Source organism: Nipponia nippon, unplaced genomic scaffold (assembly GCF_047370975.1).
Source record: "Nipponia nippon isolate SJK-2023a ecotype South Korea unplaced genomic scaffold, ASM4737097v1 scaffold_1, whole genome shotgun sequence".
In the NCBI taxonomy this organism is placed as follows: Eukaryota; Metazoa; Chordata; class Aves; order Pelecaniformes; family Threskiornithidae; genus Nipponia; species Nipponia nippon.
In genome coordinates this window covers 11,770,379-11,797,299 of record NW_028262290.1, presented here as the reverse complement: position 1 = coordinate 11,797,299, position 26,921 = coordinate 11,770,379, and positions in this window count along the sequence as shown.

Sequence of the window (26,921 nt, the reverse complement as noted above, 5' to 3'; positions counted from 1 at the left end):
CCCAGAGTTGTTCCAAACTCTTCTTGTTACTCTGCATAGATATGTTTGGTGTGACTCTTCAAGGGCTCTTCAAAGGTAGTTCCCTGTGTCTCTCTGAGGCTCTGAACCTCTGTCCACTTCTCAGTGGATTAAAAGGGGGTGATAGTGTTTTTCCCAGAGCCGCTGCAAAACCCAGTGTATTAAAAACAGTGAGACATGAAAAGACTGCGAGGAGAGGATCTCTGGAAACAGTAAGCAGTGCTTGGTGGGAGTGGGCAGAGTTAAGTAGCAAATGCCAATTTCTTTGGAAAATAACATTCTGCCTCTGTGTACAGCCATATTATGGCATCTCTGTTCTTTCTTTCTTCTGCTACACATATCATATCATTATCAGACCACTTGTTTCCTATCAAAAGATGACCTTCGTAGAGTAAAAAGAAAGAAGAAACTAACATAAAGAAAAATAAGAGAGATTTTCTGGCCAGCAGGATAAAAAATTACACATATAATAATCCTCTCCAGTCCTGATGATACAATCTGTGAAGTGATTTAGCCGGGCACTGCTCCGCTTGCTGCCATGGAGCTACTGTAGCTGAGACCACATGGGGCCTGGCCTTTTGCTCCCAGCATCTGCTGGTGTGACACACACTGACAGTGAGGACAAAAAGAGCATTCAGGCAAACATTCAACACCTTGCTCTGTTCTCACTGGCATGGAGGTCCTGGAGAATTTATGAGGAGTTTTAGGAAAGTCAGGAGGAGTGGGGTCCCTGGTGTCCATAGACCTGTTTAAGACACTGAGCCTTGATTTCTGGTTAAGTTAATTTAATTGTAAGTTCAGAGTAGCTGAGTGTAATCAAGACCTGGCCTTCCAGATCTCTGTCTCTGAAACCAAGTGGCACCATTTTTGCAGCAGTTGGTTATTTGTAAGGAGTCACCGGAACATAAGGACGAGCAGAGCAGGTCAGCCCCCGGTGCACGCAGCCCATGCCTCTGTCTCCAAAAGTGGTCCAGGGAAAATGCATAGGGAGAAATGTAAGACAAAGCAAACAGTGTTTTTTTCTTCCCCAGGACATCCTCCCAACTTCCATGTGACTTAAAGTATAAACACTGATTTGGGGTTCATTATCCCATTTGCTTACCTCCCCAGGAAATTTCCAACTAAAGAGCATATTTTTTGACAGTCAAGAGGTTAGGCTTACAAATGAGGCAGATCTGGCAGGCTTGTCCTCCCTGCATACTGACCTAAAACTCCCCGTGGCATTTGCCACTTTGCCATCATTGCTTTTTTGGCTTTTTTTTCGTATGGAGCACTAATTATTGTTTCACCAAACAAAAAATGGTCACAGAGATCTGTATCTGGGTAGCTGCATTTCACATTGTGAAAACCAACTCATATGGTGCCAGAGTAAGTATGAATTTCTCTGCTAGTGACTAATTATATTACCTAGCGCATCTTACAAGCCAACCCTATTAGACTAAACCTTGAACTATTCATAGTCATGCCCTCTAATGGGGTCCCTAGCTATTGCAGGCCTCCTGACCTAAGGAGGTCATTAATTAATGTCTACATTTCTGCATGTGTATAAATATGCATAAAATCTAGTCATTCTGAAATGAAAATCCAATGTCTTTCACCAGTATATATTTGCACTTTCTTAATGCTAGATAGAAAGATATACATTACAGAGACCTTTTAAACATACAGATATACTGCAGATAAAGTTTAATCTTTTACAGTTTGTCTAGGATTGAACTTTTTCCCCCATGTACTTAATTCGTTAATAGTTTTGCTACATATCATTGTAGGCATTGCTCATGTGAGTGTTTTGAGTACAGGAAGTTCATGTTGTTTTATGAAAACTAGTTTGCTGGAAACAATAGATACTATTCTTCAGCTTGGACTATCACCAATAATTACCTCCTGACTACTATGCAAATACCTTGTGTCCTAATTTCCACACTTGTTCATTTAACACATAAGCTTGTTACAGTTTAGGTGTTTATTTAAAAGCACTGCAAATATCTGAGAACAAGTTGCTCAAAAGCTTTATAAATGAGAAGTTCGCTTCACTGGCAAATTCCACTTTCTGCTGCAGACATGGTCAGCAATCCACAGCTATTTTTCCCTTAGTCTGTTCAGAAAGGACTCCATAGCCGGGCATGAGGCCAGATTTTGATCCCAGTCTCTTTATTGGTTTCAACTGAATAACTTCAGATTTCAACTGGGTCTCTGGCAAACTAAGCCTGTCCTTTCACTCAAGTGTCAGTGCAGTGCTCAGCTGCTAAGGGGAAAAGCACGAGGAAATAACCCTTGTTTGCATTTGACATCTGACTTGTTACCTCACTTTGCCAAGAAAACTAAAATCAAGAATGGCATATATCCCCTATTTCCAGTCACTGTTGAGCACAAAGGCATACTCAAACTTCATCACACGATGTCTACGGTTTTAGAGGCTTGTGAAGCGTACCCCTCACAAATCACTTGCGGGTTCAGAGCACACACAGAGGGCTATGTAAGGGTTGCAATTTCTTGGTACAATACCCAAGGGTTGACCCCAGTCAGTCACATGAAGTTAGCAGTGGTCTATTTTGCAGATCGCCTTTTTGGCCAAGCCCTGCCTTCATTTACATTCATACAGCCCTAATGAGGTTTCATGCATGTGACCAAAGCCAAAACTTGGGCTGCAGCAATGGTGCCTGCACTACAGTTTTGAGCAAATCGTGATCAATTATTGAGGAACGCTGATCATAATGCTCCAGTTGGATCTTCTCAGTGTTTGGAGCAAGACCTTGCTGTCCATGCAAGGGGATTTGCAAAGCTGTTTGGCATAACATGGTGCACAGCTGACAGCTTTTCTAACAAAGACTCAGTCAGCAAAAAAAGAAAGAAAAAAGCAGTTCACACATTCTTATGGCTTTTTTTCCCTCCTGTCCCCTCCTCCTCCTGGAAATACCTAAACACTAGAGTCACGATGAGGGCAGCATCCCCTTTGCACTGCAGGGCTGTGCACTCAAGTGTATCCAAACCATTTGTCCGAGCTGCTGAAACCATAACAGGGACAGGAATGTGGGGGGAGGAAACTAGCCCATAGTTTCCCCTCAAAAAAACCTCCTCTGGTCACTGCTGACAGGCAAACCTGCCTTTTTGCTTATCCGGCACTCCCTTTCTGGGTCAAACAGTAAAGAAATGTCAGCCAGAGGCCCCAGAGGAAACTCAGTTGCTGGCTCCTTCCCAGTTCTTATCTTTCAGGATGGCAAAGGTCTTGCACAGAGATTTCTTTGAATCAGTCTAAGCACAGAGCCTGAGTTTTGGGAGGCAGCCTCATGAGAAATCCACTGTAGGTGTTGCTTTGGCTACCATAGCCAAAACAGGGTCAGTCTGTTACAGATGATGTGCATTCAGATTTCCAAAGTCAAGTTGGCAGATAAATGAGAACTAACTTTTCAAGGGTTTGTGACAATTGTAAGCCATAATAATCCTCGGATTCTTGATTTTCTCTGTGCTTTCCTTATCAGCTTGGAGAATTAAGCCACGATTGTCCTTTCTTGCCACACTGCAATCAGGCTGGTAAGGCTGGAACATCAGGCTGGGGGTGCCCATGGCAATGTCCCTCCTGGGCACCACCACATGCCAGAGCTGTCAGCTTTAGATATAACTCTCTTCAATCCAGGTTTATACAGGCACAGAGGGAACTGAAAGGTGCTTTCCTCCATCACTAGGAGCTGGTTTGGGGTGAGCCCTTTTGTGAGCTGGGCAGCACCACAGCTGCCTCAAGCTTATTCAGCCCTTGTGGGCTGTAAATCTAAATTCAGAGGTTGCCATTCAGTTTCCACTGCTCAGCATGAAGTGGAACCACCCCTCGATGCCTTTGGCAACTCTAGGTGTACAACCCTGCCTAAATGTTAAATATGGCAGAGATACCAGCAGCCCAGGGAAGGTGATAGCCCATTATCAGCGATGCCAGAAGATGCTGAAGGGAACACACAGTGCGGCATCATTTTGTTTACAACAGCCCTTCTGGAAGCACAATGATCTATCGCAGAGTGACTATCTCTGCTCTTGAGTGGATCAGCACAAAGAAAGGTTAAGGCAGCACGGTTAGGTAATTGGCTGGTGTCACATAAATTGAAGCTTAGAAAGCTGGGAGAAGCAAAACAAAACCAGACCAGAACACACAGCAAGTAACTCCTCTAAAGAATGCATGGAATAAATACTTACCCTTCTTGCAACCCTAATAAACCTAATCAAGATTAATTACTATGTCTTACTTTAAAAGTTTTCCCTGCCAAATGTCTATTTTTTTCTGACAAATTCCCACCTAATATACCTGTATAGCTGAGGCAGCCAGGATTCAAAGCCAAAAAGCTTTTTCTAACACAAAAATCCCCAGCACAACCAAATAAAAAAGATCCTGTATTTTAGCTCGAAAGATCTCTTTCCTGATTGATTTTGAGCCCCACAAAACACATTCATATGAAGGAAAATAAATACCAGTCTCTGTTTGTTTAATCCATGGCAGCAAACCAGCTGAACTGGTTCTCCCTGCAATCTCTGGACACCAAACTGGGCCTTTCCTGGGAGGATCTCCCAGCACTTCAGAGGTGTTAGTGTGGTCAGTTTAACAGTAAACCCACAGATCAAACAAATGATAGGGGTTTAATTCCTCCCCTGGAAGGCAGACTTCCTACGTTGGTAAATCCAGCTGGTAAATGGGCTTCAGAGGAAAAAGCTATCTGCATCCACCAGTGCCCAGTGGTCCTGTCTTGTTCAGTGCTGACACAAAAGTACATGTATGTGCATGTAGAATTAGTACAGCTTGAGCAAAACAGAGAGGCAGATGAATGCTTAATAAAGAACCTTTCCTGGTCAATTGATATTAGAGGAGCTTTAAGGAACTCATAAATTCCTTATTTCCAGTCCAGTGATTAGCCCACTCCTCTATCTATGCAACAGCCGTCTCCAACCCGCAGAATTCAAGCTAACAGTAATATTAAAGAAAACATTGTGGGAAGTGAAGTCCTTTAATTGGTATAACAAAAGATATTCAGAAAAAATGATGCAAGGAGAGTTTTCTCAGACAATGCACAATTAGCCTGAGGAACTCATTACCATAAGATATAAACTTTAAAGAACATCATGAAATTCAGAAACAGATTGTTTGTACAGAAGACAGTAATATCGAATATTAATGGCAAACAGTTGTTTTAGAAGGGCTCAAACCTAATCTTCATGCAAGTTGTACATTTTTTCCCCAAATATTGACAGGTGGGAACCTTCCTTCTGGGCAAATCTTTTGCTCCTTCTCTCTGAAACTGATGGTGCTGGCTGCAGCTTTTGCTAGGATACTCGGTTAAATGGACTGCAGGGGTAGGATTGCTCTCATCTAATTTTATCCCTGTAGTAACTTGTATCCAGTCTAAGCTGGCATTCTGGGTGTCCTCTTGAGTCAGCGCATAGACATGGGTAGCTCCAGACAGTGACTCACCCAGCTTCTCCTAGGTAGCAGGTTGGGATGAACCATCCCTTGGTGCCCCCATGTCTTTCCTGATAAGAGAGGGAAATTGGAGGTAGGAGACAACTCCAGATTACCGCATCTACAGGTGGGTGCCTCCACGTGCATTAGATGTTGGAGCTCCCACTGCAGGCAGAGGAGATCTAGTCACTTATTTGCATCCCCAAGCAGAAAGGACTATGCAGGTAGTGACAGGATTACCTTCCTCTTCTCTTCATCTTGGGCCACCCATCAGTTTTGTAGGCATGCCAAGTGTAACTGAGAGGACATTTCAGAGTAGACTTCTTCACAAAGGCTGGCCTCCTTCCACTAAGGTTGTCAAACAGCTTTCAGATGTTAGCTGAAAAGTAACTCACCAGCTGGCAAGGCTGGGTTGTAGAGGCTAGTTAGAAACGACTGCCTTGGAGAAACTGCACTTGTTCAGTGCCGATTTCATCAGTGGTACAGCACCAGTGGGCAGAGCAGTCTGACAACCAGCGATGGCCATGAGAGCTAGAAATCTGCATCAAAGGGCTTGCTCTCAGCTCTGGTTTCAATAAACATTTTCCTCCTAACCCAGATACAAAGTCAAACTAGCAACAACTTGAAAGGATAACATCTATCAGAACTAATAAGCGCTAATCTAGGACGGAAGAGATAGCAACCAATTGAGTCGACAGGCAGAGAGAGGAACAAAGTCTGGCTACAGCACATTGAGAATCTATACAATTATAAATCATAAATTATAAAACAACTCACTGTGGAATAAGGATACAGCCACAGTAACAATTCTAATAAATATTTGAAACAATGCCTTTGTTTGGTTAGTGTTATAAAATCTGACTACAAATCAACTCCTTATACCTTATCACCAAAAAAAAAAAAAAAAAATCCTTACCTGAATCTTCTGTTACTAATCAGAAAAGCTTCCTTCTAGACAATCAGTTTATTTAAGGAATTGGCAGACGGTTGACTGCGTGTATGTGTCACAATTTTGAAACTGTCAGAGCTGCACTTATTCACTAATCATACCCATGTACCTACAAGCTACATTTTTAAATGATATGGATGAATAATCTCTTTGCTCTTGTAGAGGGTTTTTTATGGCTCTTCTAAGCTGTGCATCTATTTTCACTTGACTTTAAAGCAATCAATATGCTGGCACAAAGGCTTTGGGATAATTCATAGCAACAATCTGTAGCAACTTACTGACTGATTTGGTTCCTTTAAATTGTTCTGATGAAAAAATTGCTAGAAGATTCCAAATGCCTAGAGTTACCAAAAAAAGAAGAAAGGAAAAGAAGAAGAAAGAAAAGAAAAAAAAAAAAAAAAAAGAAAAAATTCTGTTATAAAATCCTCAGGAGAGAATTTCTGTTCTCCTTAATAAGGATGTAAATCAAGTATGACCCTTTAGTTTTCATCGAGGCCTTCCAAATTTGCTTCAGGGTGGCAAGATGAGAATTTAGCCCTACAAGTAAGCCCTGCTCAATGGCAGGGATTTCAAAGATGTAGGGAAATGAGTACCAGCTCTTAGGTCAGTTGCTCTGCTCACAAAAAAAAAGCAAAGAGGGGCACGAACTCCTGCATTTGGCTTTTATCGGTGCTTTTTTGTATTGAGGCTTTTGGGAGCTGCCTTGGCAAAGGCAAGCAGCTTCTGTTGGTGATGACTCTGAACACGGAGGCTCTGCACAAACACTGGAAAGGGAGTCACAGAAGAGCACCCCTCAGCCTGCTGCTAATGGGACACCTGGCACCTGATATTTCTATATACGGCAGATTATTGCACTAAACCTGGCATCTGCCTCATAGACGAGGATTAAATAAGACACGTTGCTTTACTATTACCTCAACCATTGCAAGGCATAAATTAGTCGGTTGATGGATTTCGTTGACTAATGTGAGCTGTAAAGAAGCAAAACATTGCATCTGTGTTGGCTGGGTAACAATGGCTCTTTGTAGGGGCTCTGTTCTTGCCAACATCTCCAGCAGTCATGACAAGGTCATTCTGCAGCGTGCACCAGGAGGAGGAGGAGGAGGCAGGTGTGCTTCCAGGCTCTCTGAAGTTTTATCAGGGTAAGCAAATACTGGGCAGCACAGTGGTCTCCCTTACTCTGAGTGCAGTGAGTGATTCAAATCAGTCCTGCTAAAAACATGGTGTGAGGGAAAGGCTGTGTTACATCTGTAGTACATCAGACCTTCCTTAACTGAGCTCTCAGAGCATAGCCAGACATTGCAAGAGGTCCAAGCAGTGAGGAGATCTGATTTTCCTTCTTCTGTATATGCATGGAGATCTCCACAGCTGCCTGATCCCCTCCCCTTCTGCATCCTCTCTGCTTGTCCTGGAGAAGAAGAGGTGGAACTGAGAGGGGAGGATGTGGGTCAGAGATTTGGCATTTACACACCATCCTTCACCTTGAGCTCCACTGATGTTGTGTAGCAAAGGTAATTCTGGCCCTCTGGAGGTACATGGTAAACAATTTCCCTGCAAATGTGAAAGCAAGAGGGTTTTTTTAAACACTGAGGAAGTTGAGGGGTTTAGTGCAACTGGTCTTGGATTTCAGCAAATTCCTTATTGAATCATATGTTCAAGAACACTGGCTGTCCTGTGATCTCAGAGAACATTTGTCCTACCAAACAGTACTATGCATTGTACACATGGTCCACACAACTTATCCGACACCACAACAATAGTTGCTAGGAGGCAATACAGCTTTACTTTTGCTTATTTGTGATTTTTATCATTTATTACTGATATTGGCATGTCTGAGATAAAGCTCAGCTAAACTATACTTGGAGGAAGAAACCTGGCATTTGCTATGGGGATGGTAGCAAGGGGAAATAATGAGCAAAACAGAGGTGGCCTGTGCCTGCTGGAGCTAATGAGCTGAGTGAAGACGAGTTAGTGATTCACTGCATTCAGTAAGGGCACTTTAGGACTGAGATAAGGTGCTGGTAGGTCCCAGATTGATGTGTAAAACCATACTGGATATTAGTCTTAAGAAACAAGGAGATGTAAATTGGAAGGCATAAAGTTTTGGAAGGAGGAGCCAGTAAACTGAGAGCAAGATGTACTGCTGCAGAGTCCCCCTCACAACATCTGCAGGTGCTGAACTGTAGGGCTGAATGTCAGCTTAGCAAGAGGCTGAGCCGGCTTCCTCCCCACAGGGAGCAAGAAGGCAAGGACAGATAAAGGTGCAGATGAAACCATGACCATCCCAGGGGCCTGGAATGAGGACTGCAAGAAAGTGGTGTCCCACCTGCGTGGGAAGCAGAGGAGTTATTGCACAGTGAGAAGCTTTCCTGGGCACAGCGGTTACATCAAGCTTGGTAGATTGATTATGTTGTATTGTTGGACAGTGAGAACAACCGGTGTGGGACATTTCACATCCATGCTGCTGCTGTCTTGATCCCTAGGTCTCTGAAACCACATGGCTCAACATACAAAACCTGCCAGGAATGGTCCCTGGCTGGTTCTAACTGCTGAGCTGCACCTGGGAATGGTTTGGGAAGGTGTTAGTTGCCCTAGGTCTAAATCAGGCCAGGAGCTACTGTAATCATTTAACAGTACAGACAACTCCATTCCAGGCTGGGGATATTCCCTGTATTGTCTATTTTTCAAATAAAATAATGATTCCTGAGGCTATCCTTGGTTTGATATAAACAGCCTCAAAGTGGACACTTACTCCTGTACAGTCTTGCTTTTACTGTCTGTAGGTTGTTGTTGCTCTGTTGCTCTTGCTCTCAGAAAAAAAACCCAGACCCAACAACTAAAATGGGCACAGGAGCAACATCCCCTCCCACCCCGCTTTGATCCTGGTAGTTTATAAAGCTGTGAAAGCAATTTATTCCTAAGAACATGCATTAGAAATACCATCTCTTTTTGGATTAGTCAACTGTCCACTAACTGGTCATGATTTCTAGAAAAATCAATCTGTTAGTCACAGGCACCTGACAAATAGTTTGCATACAATAAAGCTTAGCATGGGGGATTTGTCAGCTGGTTTGCACACACAGTTCTTTATTCACTGTATTGTGTGACTAGCCACTTCTTACATGTGATACAATTACTTCTCTTTATTTACACAGAGAAACTATGAACAGGAGAAAACCAAATGGATATATATCTGTATACATACATATATGTTAGCAACAATGCTAAATAACTATAATTCTACAAGCGTTCATTTTTGCGAACCCCCAGGTATCTTTGAAAAGACATCTGAATAATTAACAACGATGACTCACAGCACATGGTCATGAGCATGGCCTTCTATTTATAGCAATATTTCTAAATTTGTCTTCTTCTTAATAACAGCAGTAGCAGCTGAAAAAAAAATCACTGCAGTAGGCATCCCTTCAGAGGAACTCATACATGTAGTAGCACTTTTCTTCATCGTCACTGCTCTCAGTCCATGAGAAACTCATGGGAAGAAAAATGTAATATCTAGACTCCAAATTTTTCAGAGTCAATAAAGGTAGTTAGCCACTAACATGCTTATTGAAATTAATGAGTTGTGGGGCTTAAATTCCCTAGTAAGCTTTGAGACTAATCAAACAAGAAGTTTTTAATCTGTACACAACTGCACGACTAATTCTGATAGACCGGCTGAGATCTTCAACACAGAGATTTTTTGTTCCACATTCCCTCCTGTTTCTTCCACTTGTCTAACCTTTCTGTGCTCTGCCTCAGCATTCTGTTCATGTGCTAAGTAATGTGTTTTCTTATATCAGATACTGCGCTCTTGTATCACTTTATCTCAATTTTAGGGGCAATCAATTGAAGTTATAGAGAGATATAAAGCCTCTGCATCACCCCGCTATCAGATCCACTTTGCTGTTTATCAATTAAAGGTCAGACACAGGTTAGTGAGAAAAAACTCTCTGAAATGCTGGTCTGATAGCATTATTACAGCTTGTGCTTTGGCATGGGGTTAGCAATATGTCAGCTGTGTAGCACAGTGTATACAAATGGAAGAGAAATAGTGGGTTTCGATGCTAAGAAGTAAACTCTGGAGCTAAAATAGGCATAGATAAATATGCATTTCCAATGTTTTGGGGACAAATATTTTGTTAAAAAAAGGGAATTCTGATACCACTGCTTCCACGGATTTTGCTAAAAGGGGCAGACAAAGATTTGTGTGGGAGTGTTGACATATTTGGCTTTGCTGGTGTTGTCAGGGCTCTGCTAGATGAAAGCAGCTGGAACAGCCCCCATTGTTGAACAATTTGCCATGGGGCTCATTTGCAAATCTCACTCGATCTACAGGGAAGCCAGGGCCATCTGTACGAAGCACAGATGCCTGTGCTGCAGAGTATCAGCCACTCCAGCCTCATCCCTGGCAGGAATGCTGCCACCATGTTGTCCTGGCCAAAATTCCCTCAGAAGAGGGAACCCAGCCCATGAACAAGAAATGAGAGGTTGTGTCACTTTTTCCTCTTAAACTCCATGACATTGGTCATGTTGGTGAACGCTGGACTCAAGCCCACACCATTGTCCTAAGTCTCAAGCGCAGCTTTCGGGGTCAGTCCTGATGGTCATCCTTCACCATGGAGCTGCAACTGCCAGCACCACAACAGGCTTCATGACAGCCCTTTAAAGCATCCGTGCCAGGACTGATCATGATGAGCTCCCCGTCCCCCTTCTTCACACACTGCCTCCTCAGCCTTCTCAAAACACCCTAAGAGGCAAGGGCGGTATGATTTACCCTTGCTAGCACTGTGTTAGTATGTTCCTGTCACATTAAACACATCTCAGTGCTTTACAGCTCTGCCTTCAGAGATGTTAACAGCTATTTCTCCTGGTACTGTCACAGCTGTAACGACAAGCCTGGCATGGGGTTGGACACTGCAGTTTCGAGGTGTAGTAGCTGCTGTTAATGATCCACTGTGTACTGGAGTGTTGCAGCTTTGGTACTCCAGGCTTTTGTTCATCCCTGATCCTCAGATAAATAAACCATCTGGTTCTTGTGGTTTATTACAGATTCTTCTTTGCTGTAATGGATGTGATTGCAGCTTGGTGTGAGAGATGGCTCCTGTTTGTGCTTGGGGGTGTCAGAGCCCTGCTAGGAGCTGGGGAGCAGCACCGGGACTGTGGGCAACAGATGAGCAAACTCCTTGCGCTGTGTCTCAGTCAATCCTGTTATCAGGTCAGATGCATGGAAACCCTTCCCCATGACTCACTCTTTGTTAACTGCACCATAGACACAAGCAGAGTACGAGTGGATTTCTTCACCAGAGGGCTCAGGCTGAAGAAATAAAGACCTTAGGAACACCAAACAGAAGCATCTCAGGTCATGTTGGGGAACACCAGCTCCAGAAAATGCTGCCTCTGTCCCTCCCTTGTGCCTGGCTGGGGGGCTGTGCTGTAACCGGCTTATTGAACTGACTGGTGCAAGAAAAAACGTATTTTCCCAAAGTTGTGCTGACTGGGAAGTCACTAAACCAGCATTGCTGCTGAATCCTCCTCCTTATCATGAAATTGCCATCTCAGGTTGCCCAGTCTTTTTGCCAGCCTAGTGTGTAGTTAATTTGAAGACCAAGCAACAACACACTGCAGAGATATTTCCAGCAGGGATAATAGAGATGGCATTCACAGGCCCTTTGCTGTCTGCTGTGGGAGCTGCGGGAGGTATTTTCTGATGATACCCATCTGGTTATGTGCACTTAGTTGCTAAGTCTGAGCCCCATCGTGCACGACTATGCATGATGTGATATGTTCAGGTGGGCCCTATCTGGCAGATGTGTTGCCATGTAGTCACCATGCTTAGCTTTTTGGAAGTAAGGAAGAGGATCTGGGATCCTTCTGTCATCAATGGATCTGGGCAGACACTTTTCTTGTCTGTAGGCCCAAAACATCACAGTCTTTCCCTAAACAGGCTTGTGGCAGGCTGGAGGAGGGTTACAAAGCCAGTAAGAAAACCTGTGAGGACCCAGTTATTGCAAGTTATTGGCAGACAATAAAATGACTCTAAAGAAATTCCTCTTTCCCTGATGTAGTTGAGGAGGAACACTTGGATCTGTGGCACTTAGTATCAGGTAAATACTTATAAATGGGAGGAAGGGAAAAAGAAGGATGCTCAGGGAAGAAGCATCTGACAAATACGCTGAGGACTGTTAGTGTGGGTAGTTTGCTGTCTTAAAGGATGCCAGCTGTGTAAATCAGGATTTAGCTCTGCCAATCCAGGCAAAGATGACGTCTCATTGTTAGTTTGTTTTACATTTTTTATAGAAGGAAACCAGTAAACACAGCCGTACGCATGGGGAAATCTTTTATTCCAGATTAAAAAAAGTCACAATGTACACAGCTGTACCTCAGCCCTGTCTGGTTCTTGATGCCTTTTATGTTAAGGACTGCTATCACTTTGAAAATATCCACCTAGATTCCTAGAGTAATTCACTTTGGAAATAATGGAACAGTATAATGGAGATCTATCAAAATTACTTGAAAAAGTCTGAAGTACTAAATGGAAAACATTATCCTTTCTTCAGGACTTTTGAACCCCTACAATTCTGCAGCAAAGAAATAATTTTCTATTAGATATGACAGATGAGGCTGTTAAGTTCCATCACGTTACCGTAACAGCATCTTAGAGTGAATTATTCCAAACCGTTCTCAGAATTATTCTTAAGGCAAAGGTTCATGACAAGAGAAGGACCTAGTATTTTATTTTTCCTCTTCTGAAACCGTTTTTTCTGCCTGCTGCCTTTAGTAGTTAATCACCTATAGGCCTTTGCTAGAAACCTGTCTTATGCTGTGCTGTGCTGTGCACTTGGGATAGTTTTCAGATAGTTTCAGAGCTGGCTGATGGGATGACTATCATGGCAAGGTCCTGCTTTGTCTTTTGTACAGGTACAAGTGAGGATTAAATCTGTTCCACTGAATGACTTTGGTACACCAGTTTAAAACCAGGAGCTGACTGGAATGCCATGAAGTCATCTCTATGTTGATTCCCTAGCAGATACTATCATTGATGAGCATCTGCTCATCCTTTATTCCCCTTACTGCACTGATAAGGATAGATAGGCAGGTATTGTATAGAAGTAAATCTTGTCATTTATCAGCAAAATTGCTGGTCTTCTGGGGAGGGGTTAACAGACCATGTTGGCATTTTTGAAGACAATTTCAAATATTTACAACAAAGACTATGAATATCTCAGTAAAGGATACTGAAAAAAATCTTCTCTATCAGGGACCAGTTATGAAAATACCATTTCAGAATTGTCCAGAATAAAATTCCACCTCCCAAACAGCCAAGCTTGGCAGATCTACCTGTGGAAAAAAAATACCTCCTAGTGCTCTCAGCAGAACAAAAGATCAGAGATGGAAAAGATTTATCAGATCATCCAGCCCATCTTCCTGATAATAGGGCATTGTTTTCCTAAAGTGTATTTTTTTCTAGTGCTTTGAGTAGTTTTAGAAGGCCTAAGTGATGGATGGTGTTTTTATCATTAACCTTGGGAAACGATTCCAGAGCCTAACAAATCTCAGTGTCAGGCTTCTCCACATTAGTGCCTCTGCTTTGTCAGTAATTTCATAGGTTTATACTGGTTGCTTTTTCCCGAAAGTGTAGGCTCCTGCTGAGTTTAAAACAGGATTAGATATTGCGGATAGATCTTGACTATTCATCCTCATGCAGGTGGATTGCTCCTCCTGCAAAGCAGTCTCTTGGAAATCACCACAGTGAGCAAGGGGAAATTCCAGTCTGACCCTGAACTGAGAATTATTGCTGTGCCAGCTGAGTTGCAGAAAATGACCATGTCCATGATCCCAGTGCATTATAATGGGAAATAAAACTCGGGATAAAGCTTAACTTCTGCGGCCACAGAGGTGGACCAACTTGGCATTATGAGGACGGGGAACACACATACTGCCAGAGATCAGCTGTCAGCTGCCACGGTGGGAACATTTTACAGCATGGCAATCATAATGTCTGACTGTCCTTTGCCTTTTTTCCATTGATTTAAGAATTTGCTTATCTTTTAAGAGCACTCTTCCTTCCAAGGGCTACTCTATGGTAGAAGAACCAGTGACCCATGGTCAAAAAAGATGAATGCAGCCTGGAAAGTAACAGAAAAGAACTGTGGAAATGGAGAGCTCAGTATGCTCTGCAGGCACCATGAAGGCTGACAGAATACAGTTTCTGTCCATACATGCAGCATGAAGGCAAGCATCAGGAGAAAGATAGGTGCTGCCTGGCCTTTAGGACAACACTGTCATGAAAACAAAGGGCAAAGGCTGGTTGTGAATAAATGAACGTTGGAAAATAAAAGTGTTCTCTTCATATGGGGAGAGGACAGAAAAATGGTTCTAAGAGGCAATTCAGCTTCTCTCTGAAAGGGTTTACCTGATCTGTGAGAAACGGGAAGGAATGCCCTGTTTAGCCAGTTAAGTTAGTTAAAGGACTGAAATTTCTAAGTTAGTTTCTCTTAGCATAACCCAAATGGAACAAAACAAAGATTCACACTCCCCTCTTTCACTGTTTCACAGATCAACTCACATTAGTAAACACAAACTTCCATTTAATTAAATCCATTTGATGCAAAATTGTTTCCCTGTTGCTCAGAGGCCAATACAACCTTTTTCACAGTGCACAGGCTTCATTTAACATATCATTTGCAGCAAAGTTTGATTTTTGTAAAGTAGAACAAAGTTTCAGGTGGATTGTCACAATTAAAAAAAAAAAGGCAACGCTCCTGCTGTGCTTACGATGTGTGCAGAAGACGTCAGTGAAAATGTTAACTCCTGAAGAAAACCAAAAGAAATATTTTGGACCCACCAGCTCATTTTATATTAACAGTTTGCTTTGTGGTCCTTGAGTTTCCCATTTGCCCTTGCATTTGTAGCTTGTAAGTAAGGTAACCCACAAGCAAGGGGAGGAGCTCCCCATAGTTTCTCTTATTATAACATTATTTGAATCTAAGCCTTGGGCTTGAGATGCATGTTGAGAATGATGCCTCTGCACAGGGAAAAGACAAGCAGGGTCTTAGCTCTCCCTGAGCCAGGGATCTGACTCCCACTGACCTGGGAACCATGCTTCTGCTTACGCCTGTCACTTCAAGCATTGCTTTATGTTGCAAAAGAGAGTGACATGCGTGGGTACCCTGCAGTGGAAAAGCTATACACTTCCACCAGAGAAAGAAGTTTATCTCTGGCCTGCATCTATTGATAGTAGTGATGTTGTGAGGAGAGAGGCATGATTGAATTGTCTTTCCTCCACTTCAGATGAAGAGCCAAACCTAAATGGATTTTGCCTAGAGTGAGTTTAACAAGCGGAAAGAGGAGAGGAAGAAATATTGTGTTCAGTTAAGATGACTTAGTTGACTAAACATAAGCGTTTGTGCTATTTGAGATACCCTTTGGTGTCTAAGACATCCTCCTGGGGCTGACCAATATAATACAGGATATACAAGACACCTGTGTTTTTCAGAAGCCTGAGTTGGAAGCTGAGAGGAATACCCTAGGGCATCTCAGATGGCAAATATCTTTATTGAGGTAACCAAATCCCACCAATATTTTCCTAGTATGCATCATTGAAAGCACCAGTACAATAGCAAATGTGAGATGGGAGGGGTTCATTACCCCCAAAGACCAAAGGGAAATGTAGTTGTGTCTTAAACCCCAAATATATATGCTGCAGTTAATCTGACTCCAGTTCTCACCTCATGTATAATGTGGTTCAATATATATGGTCTCTCCATCCTTAGAGATATGTGAAACTTGGCTGGACAAGGCCCTGAATAACCTGATCAAACATTAAAGATAGCCCTGCTTTGAGCAGGGTGTATGGCCTCCTGAGGCACCTTCCAGCCTAAGTTACTCTGTGATATCATGATTCTTCCAAAGATGGGAAGGAGATGGAGAGGAGGATAGTGTTGAAAAGGGGAGGATCTTTATCTTGGGTGATGCTCACGTGCTGTCTGCCAGACTGTCTAACATTCAGATAGTAACCTCTGAGAGCTAAGGTTGGATCTGTCTTTACTTAAAATTAATACTAAGTAGAAATTAGTGATGAAAATCAACTCTTCTGACTGACATAATCTGTAAAAATGCTCATATAAACATGAGAATTTCAGAATAATCTCTCTGACAAAGGGCTAGATAAAAGAGAGGAAACAGAAAACAGGAATAAACAATCATTTTTCATAGTAGAGGAACATGACCAGTGGAGATCTACAAGGAGATGTGCTATGGCCTGTTCTGCTCAACATATTTATCAACAATCTGGGACAGAAGGGCAAACAAAGTTAAGATAATGGAAACAAAGTCCAACTCTGAAGAACTGCAAATGGGATCGCCCTGGCAATAAAATGGTAGATGAACTTCAGTGTGAATAAATAATACACATGGGTGAAAAATGGTCTTGAGCTTTCTGTATGAAATGATGAGCTGATATGACTTTATCAGTCAGGAACAAGATCTCTGGGTATAATAGATAGTATCTTTGTAAAAATTGTCTCAGTGCTCAACACACTTAGAAAAACAAATCTAATACTAGAAATTTTAGGAAAGGGATAATGAACAGAGTAGATGAGTATGTCTCTATGTAAGTACCACATCTTGGTGCGCAGTTCTGCTCCCTGTGTCTCAAAGGGGATATAATAAGACCAGGAAAGCCTCAGAGAAAGGCAACAAGGATGATAAAGGTATGGAACAACTTCTCTGCGAGGAACAATTAAGCAGATTAGGAGACCTTGGGGACTATTGAGGGGATATATGATAGATGTCTGTAAAACCATGAGTGGCCAGAAGTGGGTACATAGGCAATTATTATTCCCTGTCTTTTCCAAGAAGAGGATTAGTGGACATCAAATGGAGCTAGCAAATGACAAGTTCAAAGCGTACAGAAAGAGATGGCTCTTCAGGTGTTGTGTGGCTGATCTGTGGGGCACCACACCACAGGTTGCTGTGGGTGTCTCATGTGGATTCAAGAGCTGACTAGCAGATTATGTGGATTCAGAGGGAAACAGGATGAGTTTATGGAAGAAAAATCCATTGAGGGCTACTGAACATAAAGAAGTGACTGCTGTCTCACAAAGATTTTGTCCTGCTAACTGGTGGCAGATAATAAAATGTTTAGGGACATAGCATTATATATTTGCCCCCCATGTTTAAAACTTTTCCCTAAGAACCCTCTTGGCCACTTGCAAAGTCAGGAAACTGTTGGAGGTGATCTGACTCAGTATGGTGACTCCTATTTTCTCATGTTCTGTTATTCCTGGAGTCCTACAATCAAAATGCTTAGCAAAATGCTTTGTAAAGATGTCCACAGTAAAGATAGTAAAGTTTGTGTCTTCTCACCCACCAAATTTGCTTAAGGAGCAAAACATGCATAGTTTGGGAAATCACAAGCAGAGCTTCCATATTAAACTCATCTATATTCAGTTACTAAGCAGGCTAGAGTAAAACTTGCAATCCAGCCCAGTACAGGACAAAGCACAGCTGCACTGCCCTAGGGGCAGGGCAAGAAACAGACTGTCAATTAAACCTGACAGTCAGAATGGAGCACAGCATGTTTGCTAGATAGAGTCGTTATCCCTTAGTACTTAAATAGAAAAAGAGGGCACTTTATTGTATAATAAAGGAGTAGTTAATTGTAATGCAGCTCTGTTTTCTGACACATATAATCATTACTAATTTGTCAGATTAGAAAACACAGACTATGCTATGCAAGTTACCTTAAAATCTGCCCTTTTTACCACTGCATGCCTTTTTTTTTAGGATAGCTTGTGATAGGTATCAGATAGCTGAAATCTATCACAGCAAAGCCTCTCTCTGCTTGTGAGAGCAGATGTGCTCCCCTGTGACTGACCTAATCTGTCCTGCCCCTCCCCAGGGGACCCCACAGGCTTCCTCCAGGGGTGAAACCTGGCTTTGAATGTTACTGTGCTTTTTGAGCTTTACAGTAAAGACAAGACACATTTCTCTCTAGATAGAAAGTCCTTTTCTTTGTATGGTTTTCTCAACTGAAAACACTGCAAGCGTTGTGGCCAAGTATGCCTACCAATGAAGACAAATCATCAGCTGATGAATACTCAGTAAGGCTACTCTGAACCCAACTTAGAGACAGCCAAATCAGGCATGGGGATGGAAGAGGTTTGGTGAAGGTACCTCTTATATATAACTTAAGTATATAAGTTTCCTCTTGGTGTATTGCAGGTTGACCTTGAGCTTTTGAGCTTCTCCATGGAAGAAGAGCTTTTCTTTGCCTAAGAAGATCCTAGGACACTCTCACTGGAGGCTTTAAATAATGGTTGAGACAGTCTTGTGAGCTTCTTTAATCCTGCTCTGGGACATGAGGACTAGGCTACATGAGTCTTTGAGGTCTCTTCCAGGCCTATTTTGTGCAATTCAAGGATTTTCCAGATGAACTCATTCAATGTATATTTTAAAATGAAATTTGACACAAATCTGCTTCTATGTCTCTTCAACACTGACTATACACTCATGGATTCTTTCTTTCAAATCATTTCAGTTTTATGTGCTTTCAATTAAAATGTTATAAAACATTTATAGCTTCTTGCTGCAAAGCACTGAGGACGTTTACATTATAAAAGACACTATCCATACTGAGTTTGTGGTGCTCACTGCTGTATTGCTTGCAGTCTTGCCTGCAGTTCTGTATATTTGCCAGCTGTTTGCAACACAGTCCTTGGATTTCATTGAATGTTCCCATATGGATGCCATTGGAGCTCAACCCTGTGTGTTTGAGCTGTTTGTTAACAAGGCAATGTAAAGATTAGAGATGATCTGTATTCCTAAATACAATGAGGTGATGAACAGTTCAGTGACAAAGGATTTTAAACAAAGGCATGGGGCACAGTCCAGTGCTTGTTTTGCCACAGCATTCCCATATGAATTTGCATCTTAGTTCCCAATGGGGGAGTTCATGTTCTCCTGCCTCAGAGAGGTTTCATGGGGATGGGCATGTCAGGACCAGGGGGCTGGCTCTGGTGAAACAGGGATGAGACGAGGACGGTGGGTAGCTGTAACAGCTGATCAGTGCATGAGTAAAGAGGACTGCAAAAAACTGCACACCATGGTATATGTTGTATTCCCAGTCTCTCTGTACTGCGTGCCTATGTCCTTTTTCAAATCAGTTATGTCCAGGTCCTCAGAAATATTTAGGCAATGAATTGATGGGAACTTTGACAAGCTAGATTTTAGGTCGCAGTTTTGAAACCTCGACACCTAAATACCTTCTGGTCTGACCATTCACTGGAGATAAATAACAACAAAGATCCTTTCCCACAGAAAACCAAATCTATGACCATTCTGGGATCCCACTCAGGTCTTCTCTGCCATACGCTCACCATGAGCTTCAGCCAAGAGGCCTCTATAAAGCTCCATTTGCACATAACAAGGTTCTGTGAAGCTGCAGTTACAAACACTGGTTCTCTTGAAAGTGCTTTTGTTACTTCTAGCTGTCATTTTCCTGCCAAACCCACACCCTGAACTATCCCATCTAATTATACTCACTGGCCATCTTTTCCCTTTTTATTGGCAATATTTTTCTTGTTAATTGTGCATGCTTGGTTTTAAAGAATGGTGTCTGCCTTTCCTTATGTGGCTCTGCAAGGAATATTTCTGCATCCTGGGTAGTTTCTCTGACATGTTTATGCCTTGCTGGTTACTGTAAAAAATGCAAGACATATTATGTACTGCTGAAAACCAGGCTGGCACTTTGCAGTTTTAACGTTGTGCCTTATTGTATAGTTAAAATAAATGTACCTGATATCAGCTTTATTACTCCTATTAGATGGTCTAATGGCTTGATGTGCAGGAGCCCTTCCAGCAGGATGTTAAAGGGAAAGCACTGACTGTTCAGCTCAGCCCCGGTACTCAGTAGCACCCAGGGAGCCATCAGGGACTCTGCAGAGCAACACATGATGCTCAGCTGGGGCTGTGTTAGGGCTCTGAAGTCAATCTCTTGCCTCCAGATACTACATTTAACATGTGATAGTGTCAAAAAGAAGTTAGCACATCCAAAAAAAGAGAAAAGGTCCACAGATGCTGTTTGTAGTTGCTGTCCATTTCTACTTTTCATTAAAAATATTACATCTTGGATGCTGTAAAGACTCCCCTCTGAGTGATGCTGTAGCAGTCACACAGGACAGGTTTATTCAACACTGCTGAAACTTTGTTCAATAAATATGCCTATGTGATTTGAAACATGCTACAATCATTTCTGACTGACAGCTATATAAAGGAACGAATATGACAATCCAAAGCTCAGTACAGTTTGGGGTCTCACAAGCTTCTGCCACTCACTCATCCTGACAACGCCTGGATGGGGTTATCTACAGCTGAGCAAGCCACCCTGGGGTTGCTTCACAGACTCAGTGGTCTTTAGGATGCAGTTCACCTCTGTGCATACCAATGTTCTATGTCTGGTTAGATGAATCACATCACTGTACTGATTAAATCTCCATTGACCATCCACAGACCATATACTACCTGAGATACAGACACTTGTATCAGAGACACCAAATGTTAGGCCAGGTGAGTCCCACACAGCACGTGGGCTTTGATTTATGTATGTTCACTAAAGATTCACTTTGATCTTGTAAAAGACTCTCTTTGACTCTAGTTTTAATTGAAAAGTGAAGAGAATATGCACTGGAAACACCTCCATTTGGTCAGAGGAACCCTGCTCTGTGTGTCTCTTTGGTGGAAAGTAAGTGGTACAGAGGCCTGTTGTTATCAGCACTGAGGAATATATTGAGGGAGGGTGAGACAGGGTGTTGATTTAACTGTTTAGTCCAGGAAGATCTCAAATGGGTTGCAATCAGAGCAGGCTGATATGGGTGCACCTCAAAATTTCTCCTAAGCAGAACTAGTGGCTTACCACTACTTCTTAACAGAGATGCTGAAGTTTTGAGGAAAATGCTAAGGGCCACATGACAGCATACAGCACACTGGGGGTCAACTAGTCATTTTTAGCTGATATATTTTTTTCCACTCATGCTGGATCTAGAGGTGAGAGGAAAGCTCCTGTCAGCCATGTGAATACTCATCCGCATGTGCACATCTGCACTCCTGGATCTGGGATACTTCCTATGGCAGAAGGAAAGAGGGAGCTGCCATGATGTTAGCCCAGGGGAAGGTCTGACTGATAAGCAGTAATTTATATTTCTAACTAAGATTTCTGGAGGTGCCCAGCAAACAGGCCCCAGCATTGAAAAGAAAAGATTAGCTTTGGCCATACCGAGCAGTGTTTCTGAGCTGAGGTTCTGCCAAGTGTTTTTATAAAGAAGAACTAATTTTGTTAATTCTACCACCTTACCCAGCTTTTCATCAGATCCTGTGCTCAGCTGAGCTGTTTTAGCTACTGTAGCTCACTGGCCCAGGAGAGCTCAGCTCAGATGCTGCATTTGATCTGCAGTGAAATTGTTCTTTTCGCTCAATTTCCCAGCTAGGTTACCTCCGGCACAAAGGGTCAAGTGATTTGAGTGAATTGTCCTTGGCTCATTCAGGATCAAAGCACAGGTTTTGCCTGGTTCCACTTCTTCCCTCCACCCACACTGTTAAGGGATCACTGAACCTTCGGTACCCAGTCCCCGGTAAGTGCAATAGGCAGTGATAAGTGAAAGCAGCAAAATACACCCCAAGAGATTTCCTCTGGGCAGATACCAGTGGATAAATTGAGGTTCAAGAAAAGATTAGAGGTAGAGAAGGGATTGCTTCAGTCTACCCAAGCTGAAGAAGCAGGGAGAAGCAGCAGTTGTGTGTTTCCCGGATGGGCATGCTACTGTAGGACAGAGAGTTTGTGGTGCCAGGGGAAGGTGGAGAAGGAAAGGACGTGACTGTTGGTGCTACGCAGATAAGGAACTCTGAGCTCTTTGCTTTGGTTAACACTGTCTCAACTTGTGTTTATGAAGGCTACTAAGCAGAAGAATGCGTGTTTCATCCCGGCTTAACTTGTCTCATTGTGTAATTCTGAGCAAAACATTGATCTTCTGTCATTCCCAGGAAAGCCAAGAGAATATTTCTGTGTCTCTGAAGTAATCATTATCAGCGAGGCATTATGGGACTCTCAGGAGAAGATTCGTTGCAGGTGGTAGCCCTATTTATTTTATTAGACTCTGTAGTACAAGCATTTGAAGAAATTTATGTTATTTTTTTAACATTGCAGTGGTCACATTATGCCCAGAGAAGGGTCAAGTGTAGGACACTGAGAGGACAGAGTATCTTCAGAAAGAGGATTGAACATCTTATACCTTCTAAGTACAGCTAGTGCTTCTGGATAAACTTAATGTCAAAAGACTAGAAAGGCCAGAAGTTTTTAGAAAACGAAGATGAGAAAATTTAGACAGATATGACTGGTCTCATTTCTGCCATATTCTACTTTGTAAATTACATTTTCTGTCTAAGCTGAGGGACTGAGAGACAACTGAGCTGTTTGCAGCATCCAGCTTCTAGAAGCCTCGATAGATCTGAATCAGGCACCTATTACTCTTTTCAAAGTGATACCTCCTTTCCAACTATACCAGTAACCCAGTTGCTTCAGTTGTCGTGGATTTTGGGGAAATATAGGCCTAAGTTTTGTCCTTTGCTTTCTCAGCTGAGAACATTAACCACAGGCTCTAAAGATATTTCCAACATTTTTTTCCTGGATATTTAGATAATTTTTGCAAGAAGCCATTTCAACAGGGAAGACCTCCTCAAAATGCTATATTGGCCAGATTCAGCATCTGCTCTGGGCAGTAGAAAATTTTGATTCAAGACCTACTCCAAAGCAAAGAGGGCACATCTGAAGATCCCAGATCTCAGTAAGAGCTCTAACTCATCAAGTTGCAGTTGCAGGGCAGAAAGTCCTGCATGTCAGCCTTCCAGAGAGGCCTCATCCATTAACTGTTTTCTGAAAACACTAATGGAGCTGGCCCTAAAGTCAGGACAGTCAGAGGAAGTAGACATCTATCTATATCTCCTTTGTATTATGAGGACTTGGGTGGACCCACAAATGTTCAGCAGCAAAAAAAGGCAGACATCTGGGGAATTTCAGTTCTTCCTGGGTGAGCAGCAGCTGCATGGGTACTTGAAGTATCTAATAAGTATTTGAAATAGGTGGATGTGGATTAATATTTTCTCCAATTCCAAAGATTTTAAGAAGGCATGCTGAGACTTGCCTACACCAAAAGAGGGCTGTGATACCAAACACACTACACTTCTGAAGCACAAAAGGATTTTCCAGTCAGAAGGTAAAATGTTATTAGAGTGGCCTATCTGAACTGTCAGAGCCTGTGTGCATTTTGTCTAGAAAGTACCCAGGAATACAATATTTCATGGTATTTCTTATATTTTCTGCATGTAGTCACTCCCTTTGCAAAAAGAGCCCTCTTTCTGTAGTGGTATGTATTTCTCTGATCCTTGACAAAACATAAAAGTAGAAAGGCTCATGACAATGCAAGGAAAAAGATCATTAAAATAGTTTTGACTCTAAAAGTTCAGGGTGAGTTTGCAGTGAAAGTTTGTGAGTGGGAAATGATGCGTTTCTCATTAAGTCCAAACCAGTTCTCCTGTCCCTGTTGATGATCTGCCCTTGTTTCAAACCAATTAAACTGGAGCTAATCTCTCTGTTGGTTTGAGACATGCTGTCTTTGTCACATATAGCTCCTTTTGTGCACAAAGTCCTAATGGATTTTTTTGTAACCTACATCCATATTGGAGAATAATCATCTTTGTACAAACACAGAAGATCTTGTTTCTGAACCAGACAACGTTGAACTTGATTCAGGGCCAAATGAGGGAAAACTGAAAGGCTCCCACTGACTTCACTGCGTATTAGATCAGGCTGTCACTGTCTACATTCAGTCAAGGACATATAGTAGATAATTTAAGGCCTATATTGTGAATGGGCTGAAAAGCACAATGACAATGCAGTACACATTCTTTTTAGCACCTACATTTGGTGAAGCGTGGCTGAAAAGCTTTATGGAGGAAGAGTTTTCAGAAGAAATTCGGAAGAATAAGCATTCAGCATTGCCTGACTCTAAAGCAGTTCTCATAAGTGCTTTTTTCTGGGAAGTGAAAAGAGTATCGAAGGAGTATTTTAAAAAAAAACAGGTTGGGAGATGAATCAGATGGACAAATAAATTAAATTCTCTGTGTGTAACTCCAAATACTGCTGCATTTGGACGTACCTGCTGAGAGATACATCTGTTGTTAGAAAAACTCTAGGATATTTTTGACTGGAAAGCCACACAACCCCGTAAGCAAAGCAGTTAAGTAGTGAGTATAAATTCTGAAGTAAAGTGGGCTTAGAGGGCTCACTCTACAAACATCCTTGTAAACGTGCTGTGTAGTAAATTTCCAGCGCCTTTAACCAAGTATTCAGTTCCTGGGAGTCAGCATTGAACTCACGGTGATACACCACCACCATGTGGTCATTGCCAGGAAAATAAACTACCGATGAATAGTTGGGAGCAACTTGAGTTGATGTTTCAAAACTTGGGAGATACGTAGTTATTATGGTAACAGAAGATCCTACAGCACTTGGCCACCAGCACTGCTATAATGTGAGCACGTAATAGACGTGTCTGTGAACACCGACACAGAAAATCTGTGCTTTGTCCAAGCTCTTGTTCCAGGTCTGACGTAAAGCCAGGCACAGAAGGAGGCACTCATGCACCATCAGGTGAAGCAGTACTTCAGCATTTTAACCTGTCCAGATGTGCCTGTTGTAGGTTCTGATACGCCTGAGACATGACACATACTGAGTGTGGTGTAAAGAGATTGTCCCTGTTGCTGGGAATAGCATGGGGTATTTTTCTCAAGGCAGAAATTATGTTCTTTGCAAGCATTCTTTAAAGCATGTTTTAGAGGAAAGTAGTGCAGAGTATAGCAAAGGATGACACAGTTTTGGTTTGGCTTTCCTGTGGAGTTTCTAAGTCATTTTGAAGAGGTTTTTGTGGAAGGGAGGTTCCATGGCATATCTAGGAGAGTTCAGGGATGTTGCCGCTTTCATTAGGACTGGGTGTGAAGCAGCACCTTAGAACATCCTTTTCTGAAACAACATTGGGATCACTGTGCACAAGGCAGATCACTCTGGTTTTTTTGTTTGCGTAATGGGAGGGATCTCATTCCTTGTTCTGCTTTTGCCAAACTACGGTTTCAGCCCTACTCAGATCTGTAGGACTTTCCAGAAGGGAAACAGTCTTTATAGTAACTTTCTGCAACATTCACTTCTGCAAGTTCTCCCTCATGATTAGTAACTGTAGAGGGACCAAACTCCTCTGGTCGGGCCTTAATTGTCTGTGCAAAGACGAGGCTGTCGGCTCCTTGTCTTATTCTTCCCTTCTTCTCACAAACACAACCTCTTCTTTATTGGGTGTTATAATGAAGCCCCCAATGTGAGTCTTGGTAAAATATTTTGGTAAGGCACTTGTATGTGATGGATCCAGATGTGGCTGCAAAGCATTCTAAGGCAGCTGTTGCTATATTTCAGACTATGTGTTGTATAGGAGCCTGTAAGCAGAGACCCTGAAAGAAAAGCACTCCGACATGCTATTACGCGGTAGAGCCATGTGTGGATTTTTTACCTTTCAAAGTACTAACCACTTGTGCAGGTGTATAACAGCAAAGACGAGATAAGTAACCATGCTCCAGGAATATATTCAACCACACCAAGAAATGCCTCTGTCTAAATTATTTATCTGGTCTTTTAATAGCTCATTGCTCCAGAATGTATTTTCCTCTCATCTTTATCAGCCTAATCCTGAAAGGTGCTGAAGCACTTGGTTTTCATATGCCTGAGGGTGTGGAGCCATAATGAAGCTTTTCTCTGTTCTAATAGCTTAAGATCTCTCTCCCTGCAACAGTGGTACAATGTAATAAAAGCACTTAGCCATGGACAGAAAGCTCTTTGAAGGGCAATGTCACCTGAGTTGTGTTTTCTTCTGTGTGACCCTCTTAGGAAAATGCTCCTTCATGATACCAAGAACTTCACTGTGGCTTCTCTCTCTGACTTGCTGAATTGTAAGTTGTAGTGCCTGAAGATACCAGATGTTCATTTGGGATGTAAATTGCACAGGACAGTACTTTTGTGTATGGTTCCTCCACAGGCCTCAGTTGGGTCAGAGGTTAAGTGTAAATCCCATAGAAGTATACCAGGACTCAGACTACCCAAAATTAATCTCTTTTCTGGGATACTTTCCAGCCCATATATTGAATTTTTGGGAAGTTATGGATCTGATGAACCTACTGTGCTGTAATTGGCTTTCACAGTAGTTGTGACTTTTAGGAGCAGAGTGTTTGGGTCAGAGTTACCAAACAGAGACCATATCCTCCACAACAGGCACTGTGGAAAAAAAATGGGGAAGAAGGAGGGGGCATTGGCCAAGAAATCACGGATGAAGTCCTGGTGTAGTAGTCTAATATAAAAATACTAGAGTAGGAGTAGAGGCATTTTGCCTCTGGCACCTTTTGTGATGCTACAGGGATCCTGCATTC